At 34.4% G+C, this 7,719-nt stretch overlaps 1 long non-coding RNA gene across 1 annotated transcript; it reads right to left on the reverse strand.

Annotated features, from left to right (window-relative positions):
• Window positions 1-3,951: 3,951 nt before the first annotated feature.
• On the reverse strand, window positions 3,952-6,408 carry LOC136261361 (uncharacterized). Its single transcript, XR_010703869.1, has 4 exons — window positions 5,963-6,408; window positions 4,902-5,028; window positions 4,747-4,829; window positions 3,952-4,344 (listed from the first exon to the last, which is right to left on the reverse strand). It is a non-coding gene; the product is annotated as an uncharacterized lncRNA (long non-coding RNA).
• Between the last annotated feature and the right edge of the window lie 1,311 nt (window positions 6,409-7,719).

Raw genomic sequence — 7,719 nt, forward strand, 5'->3', positions numbered from 1 at the left:
CACAGATATACTGTAAGTGCACTGAGGTTGTTGCAACTATCGGTATCGAGTATAGCACGATTCAACATCATTTCACAGCCGGCCTATAAAAATAAGCAGTGAATCTCACTGAGTGGGAAATAGCTATAGTGAATGTCAATGAACAGTTTAGTGACCGTCAATTGTATATATTTTTATAGTTTATTATTGTAATTGTACATATGTAGATATAATTAAGTAACTTTTCGTAATTGTACATACTTATATAGTTAAGTAACTAATTGAAATTGTACACATGCATGTAATTGCACATCAGCATAATACCCCTGGAGGGTCCTGCTGATTAACAATACTGAAATAATAATAATAATAATAATTTTCAGTGACGTTCACTATTTGCCACAGTATATATTTACTCAGGAATCTATCTGCTACAATCGATATAACTATAGCTTTTGGTTGAACATGGTCAAAATTCATGAATCATGTACTTTTCAAACTTTTATTTTATGACATTATAATGCTAAATGTCAATACAGAACTTTGTATCTCAGTAGCTACCAGAATAAAATTCTGTAACTCACATATTACAATGAAGACAAAGCAAATATGTAATAGTTTAACAAGGGTTGACCTACTACAATAGCTTTTGCACAACAACAAATTTTAAAGCAGCCATGCACTTGTAACCTGCATGAAGGTTAAAAAAAGTGATGTATATACTGTATTTGGTTTAAACCTTGTGCATGTAACTTCATATTTCTTTCTTTCTTTCTTTTTTTTTTTGGCCATCCCGTAGCTCCTGTTATGTGATGTACAGGTCCAGTCAAGTGGGTAATTTTTATTCACTAGCTGGATAGCTAGGTAGCTGAATTAGATAGCTCACACAGCTGCAACTTTCTTAGCTAGCTAGCTATACTAAGTTCTTTATGGTACAAGAAACCATTGAAACAGTACCACATCTACGTATAATTATATATAGTGATGTTGAAGGAGATGAGAAGCTAGTCTTATGTAGCATGGCTTAAGGACATAAGTTGATAGATTCCAGGTCCTTAGACTCACATTTGCTTTGATATATAAATCAGCGAAGACATGTAACATAGCTATAACTAGCTCCAATGTCAAGATTTCATTTCCCTTCTTGCGGGTCTAAAAATAATCAGTACAACAAGGTGTCCATCACTTACTAAGCTTCATTTTACTACTCAGCCAGTATAAATTGAATAATTTATTCTTTTTCATAAAATTTCAGAGCTTAGTCTCTGACATCATAGGGCAGTTAACAATGGGTTTATTTTCATCTGCATTATCTTTAGGATACTCTATAGAACAACCAATCACTGTAACATGTACAGCCACATCTTATTTGTAATAACACTGTATAACTTATAAATTTTAGGAGCATACTCCTAAAAAAATCAGTAGTAGTGTGATTCATGTTACTGTGAACCATAAATGATTCTTTTTTTACAAAAAAAAGAGAACAGCTGTAAGAGCTGTGTTGAATTTTGTCATAGGTAGTGTCTATATATAACTTCTTGAAAACACTGTACTGTCATGCATGCACGAATAGTCTCCTATTGATGATTACTAATTTGATTGCTAGAGAGGCTTTTAAATTGTATATTCAAATTTAGGAAGAGCTTAGATTATACAGAAATGTTGATCTGGCATATAAAATATGTAAGAACATATATTAATTATAGGCAACCAAGCATGCTTCACATCCAGACAAATCATCTTGCTTTGATCATGTCACTTATATACACAGTCCTTAAGACACTACATGGATAATGTGAAAGACACAATGGTTGTTGAGTATCCTTTAATGGACCTATGGTGGCCACTAACAAAAAACAAAGAAGTTTTTCTCCTTAACAAGACACATAATTATTTAGATAGTCTGAATTAATAATTCCAAAGTAAAAAAAGGTAACATGTATCAACACCACAACACCAATTACTGCTGTAGTAGATTGAACATTTATCTTCAGTGAAAAGTACTCATTCACAACTGGTGTTTGCAAATCACACTACAGCACTCAAAACATTATATACATGTGACGAAAATATGTACAAAAAGGATTTTAAAAGATAGGAGTGTCAATCTACACATCAGAAGAAAAACAATGACTCACAGATTGAGTATTATTTAGAGTGTTTAAACTGTGAGAACAATTACAATCATTTTCAACGTTTATTGGAACTTAGTCCTGAACTGTACACAGTTGAGACTTTTCTTCTTACATTATGAATATCACTATCAAAATAATGTGAACTTGTACTAGCTGGTGATGATTGTGCATCATCATGCAGATACAGATTTTAAATCAGTGAGCATGCCAAATGTAGTGACCCTATCATCTATTTCATCATCAAGCCCAAACAAGTCACTTGTGCTGTTTTGACAAGATTCAGACGCTGCATCCACTTCACACATTTGTTTTTGTCTGAGAGTAAATCAAAGTACCCAAAATGTGTTTCACTTAGCTCCATTGTAGTGGTAGCAGTATTTAAGCCTGAATCATCACCACAATCAGCTATTGAAAGACAACTCAAACTTGTACTTTGTGGAGCAGATCAGAATTACTATTCATGTTTAAAACAATTTGAATCACTCATATACGGCATATATTTTTCTGAATTTATTTGCAGGTCTTGTAGCCTTTTCAGTGCTCTGATAATTACTACCAGGGAGAGATATGGAATCTAAACTAAGAGGAGAGTCTGACATGTCAGCACTAGAGTCATCACCACTGTCACTCTGATTACCAGCTTCTCTCATATACTCCGGTAAAGAGCCACCATGATTACGTTTCTGGTGATTACTGTTTTTTGAAGTATTTTCATCATAATAATGGAGATGGTTGACAGATTTTAGTTCGTTCAACACTGCAATCATCTGAATCACTACATGAAAGTGGCAAACTCTGAATACTACTCAAATCATCATCAGTTCTTCTACAGTATTGCTGGCAACTTGTTTCTTCAATATAGTCAGGTAGTGGAGTACAAGGACCTTTACTTTTCTTCTTATCATTCTCACAGATGTAGACTATCATTTGAGATGTGGCCAGTGAGTCGGAACTTTCAGATTTCAACAAGTCCCCAAAATGCTGAAAATTGTTATTCTCAATCCATTTAGTTACTTTTATTATTGGTACTTCACACACACTAGTTTCAGCGATGTCTATTGTTGAGTACAGTAAAGGTCAGTTGTTGGAGGATTCATCTGTGCTGGTACATTATGTCATTTAATACAAGTAGAAGACAAAATTAGGAATCATACAGTATGATAGTACTGTATAGTAGGGACCACAAAGGTGTGGGTGTTGCCCATGAAAGCCAAAAATCAGCTTAACTTTTCCCTGACTACAATGAAGCAGTACTGGTTTGGAAAACTAGGGTCTCACTGATCATATCCGCAGAAACATCCAGGAGACTATTGTCCGTATCTTCAATAATGCTACTTGTCATTACTACTACTAGAGTTAGTGTCACAGTGACTGCAATTATGCCTGCCACAGCTGAACATAAAACAAACAAAAAAATTGTCACATTTGCTAGGAGATCGCTATTAGCTATAGGGAAACACCCAAGATTATTTTGGAAAGTTTCTAGTGGCTATAATTACATTTATATATGTACAGGTGCAGCTGTAAAAGATTAAAATTTCATAGATACTTATTGAAAGTATTTCAGGTTGCAGGTTTATGCTTGATCATTACTGTCAAGTTGTTGTGAAGCTTTGAGTAATATTTTCTGGCTGAAATGTGAATCTTCATGATCCCTACTATACAGTATATTACTGTATTGTATATATTTAACCTTTAAACCTACAGTTGTTTTTAAAAAAAATGATGCACTGAAAATCTATTTTGCAGAAAACTGGAATTTATGCATGCCTTTAAACAAACTCCCATAGAGCAAGGACTCTAAAAATTTGGTTTACATGGTCCCATACTTTGTCACATCTGATGAACCCAGAACTTCACATTGTACCTAGAAAAGCAAAAGAACTATCTCTTTACTTTCCTTGTTCACATATCAGTGAATGGACTTTATCCACATGACATCACAAGCACAAGATGACTGCATTATTTGTGGGACAAACATAGAGGTGCCTATAGAGAAATTGTTTTGTTCAATCATATTTCGGATAGAAAAAGGATATATTGAGCTCTAAGCAACAGGTATGACTACAAAACAATACAATAAACTGCACATTGGATAATTTTTTGAGATAATGATACCTGTTGGCTACTAGTCAATATCTTGCTTCATGAATGATCACAATTGTTATCCCCATCAGGTTTTTCATAAGTAAATATTGTGAGAGTGATGGGTTGTATATCACTGGGTCTGCATAAAAAACAATGAGGTGTATGAGATAGAAATGCAATAAAAACTGGAAGAAAAAATTGGTAAGAAAAAAGTAATCTGAGACATAAATCAGGTGGGGTCAATTTCATGTCACCTATACCGTATAACATGCATAGAAAAATTTTCCTGTGAATAACAATGTAGTAAAACACATGTAACAAGTGTCACTGATGGCATTATTGATATACTGTTGACCCAGGCATTACATGTTATAAAAAGATAGCTGATGAGCTCAACAAGGTATTAACAGACACGCACTCTGAGGTAAAGCCACTAAGCAGCAACACAATTGTGAAGAGAGACCACCAACATTGGAACCTGCATGGGCACTGACTACCTATGTATTATGTGTGGGTAGTAAAAGATAAATCTATTACTCACTCTTAGTAAATCCAGTCGGTTCAAGTACCATCAAAGATGTATCAACCAGACATTAACATTGTTTGTTTAACTTCCTAAAGTAGCTAACGGTAGTATGATATCAAATTGCAAGAGATTGACACACATAAATTAGTATCAAATTACAATATATATACCTGCAGAGATAATTCAGTTTAATTTGGTTCTTAAACCAAACTGGGTTATCGAATAAACAAGGTAAAACCACAGCAGATTTGTAGGTTGCAGTAATAGTGTTATTCAGTCCATCTTCATTATCCAGTACTATACAGAAGTAGAGTATCACTTCATATACAAGGTATACGAGGCAAAGGACAGCACTAACTATTATTTATGATAATACAAATGCAGAACCATTTTTTGAAACATTGATTCGTATATCGTAAAATTTGCAGGTTATAAAGCTTTCTTAACATTATGGTCACACTGAAGTCATTTTAGCTTGTGGTCTGATCATTATGTGATGCTAAATTGGCACTGCAGGAGAAGACATTGCAAATACCACATACGTGTAACCATGATACAATATTTGTATTTCCAAGAAGTAGGAAGGAAGTAACTACTACATGCCTCAAACCCTCAAATCCTTAAACTATAATATTTACACATGTAACTACAGCAACAATGCAACCATACAAATGATAGGAAGTAGCAATATCATCTAATTAGTATCATTTAAACTGCAGCTGGATTGAGTTTTAAATCTCTGAACTATGCTGTTAGCCTGCTACATATGTATATACATCGCCATAATGTTAACAGGCACAGTAATGGCTAAGGTGTTGAAAACAACAAAAAAAGATTGGACAAGGTACATATCATGCTTATCTCCTTCTGCCTCTTGTTATGTTGTGCAGCAGTACCCAAGTGAAAATTTAATACAAATTTTAGTGAAAATGAATTGTATATAATTATATGTATAATTATCCATCTTGACTAGTTTGTAACACTTCTGACACATCTGGTTAATTTAGCAGTGAGAGAATATTTTTAAGAATAACGTTGTTCATGCAGCTTTACTTTAATTGAAAACCTCAGTTATTTGTGATGAGTTTTATGAACAACTGCAACTGCAACACAAGTTCACAATTGTTATTGTAATGTTGCATACAGTACTTAAACACCTCGTAAATACCAATTAGATACCAATTAATGTGGAATTGTAAAGTACTTGGCAAGCCATTATGAAATAGCTTACCAACTACATGACCATATCTGCTTCGGACTTTGTTCCTCCATTCACTAACACAACAGTGATATTCTCCTTGATCATCAGTGGTAACATTTCTCACTGTTAATATACTATAGTGAAACCTGTTAATCAGGACACTTGAAAATGAGGACACCTGGGTAATCTGGACACTTGGCAATGGTCCCAAAGTATCCCTTAGCATGTAAACTGACAATCAGGACAGTTTGATTGGTCCCAAGGTGTCCTTAATACACAGGGTTTCACTGTAGTTCCATGATCACCACTGGTAATATTATAATGTGGTCTTGGTTCAATTATTGTATTATACCAATTAGTGGAATTGCTGGTTATCGTAGTGCTGCAGACAAATTTGATATCCACTCCAACTAGAATTATTACATAATCATTTGGCTCTTGTGAAAACTGAACAGGTTTTGGCTGTACATTAAAAGTTATTTCATCATACCCTATCAGGAAATATTATGTAATAGACTTATTATAAACATACCACAGTAACACTTCAAATGGAGTCATGGTTACATGTACACAGTTACTCAATTATCTCATTGTAATTAGTTCTGTTTTGCCAACATGACATAGTCAGTGAAATTCTAATTTAAAAGTGAACTGTAAGATGTTATGTGTGCATGCATGATACAGCTACAAATAGCTCTGCACACAGACACATATAAAAGCATAAGTGAGCACAATCATATACAAAACACAAGTACATGCATTCAACATGTTGGACAATACAGCATAACACAGAACATCACATACCGATGCAATTCTTTTAGATTTCTCTAAGGCCTTTGAAAAGGTATCACACCAACATTTCTACCATAAATTACATCATTATGGTATCCGGGGAAACACTTTGGAATGGTTGAAATATTTTCTTACTGGAAGACGACAACAGGTATTAGTTAATGGTGAGCAAAGTGACACAACTCAAGTGACATCAGGAGTTCCGCAAGGAACCGTTTTCTTGCTCTGTTATTGTTTTTATGCTTCATAAATGATATACCGAAAAACATACTATCAACTGTAAGATTATATGCAGATGATGTCATTCTGTACACCCCTATTAACTTAAAAGAAGACTGTTATCAACTTCAGAAAGATCTAACTCTTTTGGAAAGATGGGCAAACAGCTAAATGGAAAATGACATTTAGCTAATGTTCACAAATGTGAATTTATCAGAATAACACACAAGAAAAAGCCTATTCTTTACCATTACACTTTGTATGACAATGTTGTGCAGGAGGTGACACACACCAAGTACCAAGGTCTTACTATTGAGTCAGTGCTATCCTGGTCTGAATACATTAGACAAATAACTTGCAAAGCTAACAGTATCAAAGGGTTTTACAACGTAACCTTTATAGCTGCCCAATTTCGGTCAAAGTGAGTTGTTACAAGTCACTTATTAAACCAATCCTAGAATACGCCTGTGTGGTCTGGGACCCTTATACACAAAAGAACATCTTAGCTATTGAATCAATTCAAAGACGGTGTGTGAGGTTTGTGTATAATAATTATTCTTCATATGTAAGTGTCACAAATATGTTGCAAAATTTGAATTGACCACCTCTATCTCGCTGCAGAAACCAGCTGAAAGTGATCACAATGTTCAAGATCACGCACCAATTAATAGATATACCCAGTGGCGGATCCAGGATGGGGCATTTGGGGCAAATGCCCCCCCCTCCCTTCAAGAAATTGCATATACAAGATCGAGATACTCTAATAGAGCAGTCAA

The sequence above is a fragment of the Dysidea avara genome, chromosome 7 (genome assembly GCF_963678975.1).
Source record: "Dysidea avara chromosome 7, odDysAvar1.4, whole genome shotgun sequence".
NCBI classification, from domain to species: Eukaryota; Metazoa; Porifera; class Demospongiae; order Dictyoceratida; family Dysideidae; genus Dysidea; species Dysidea avara.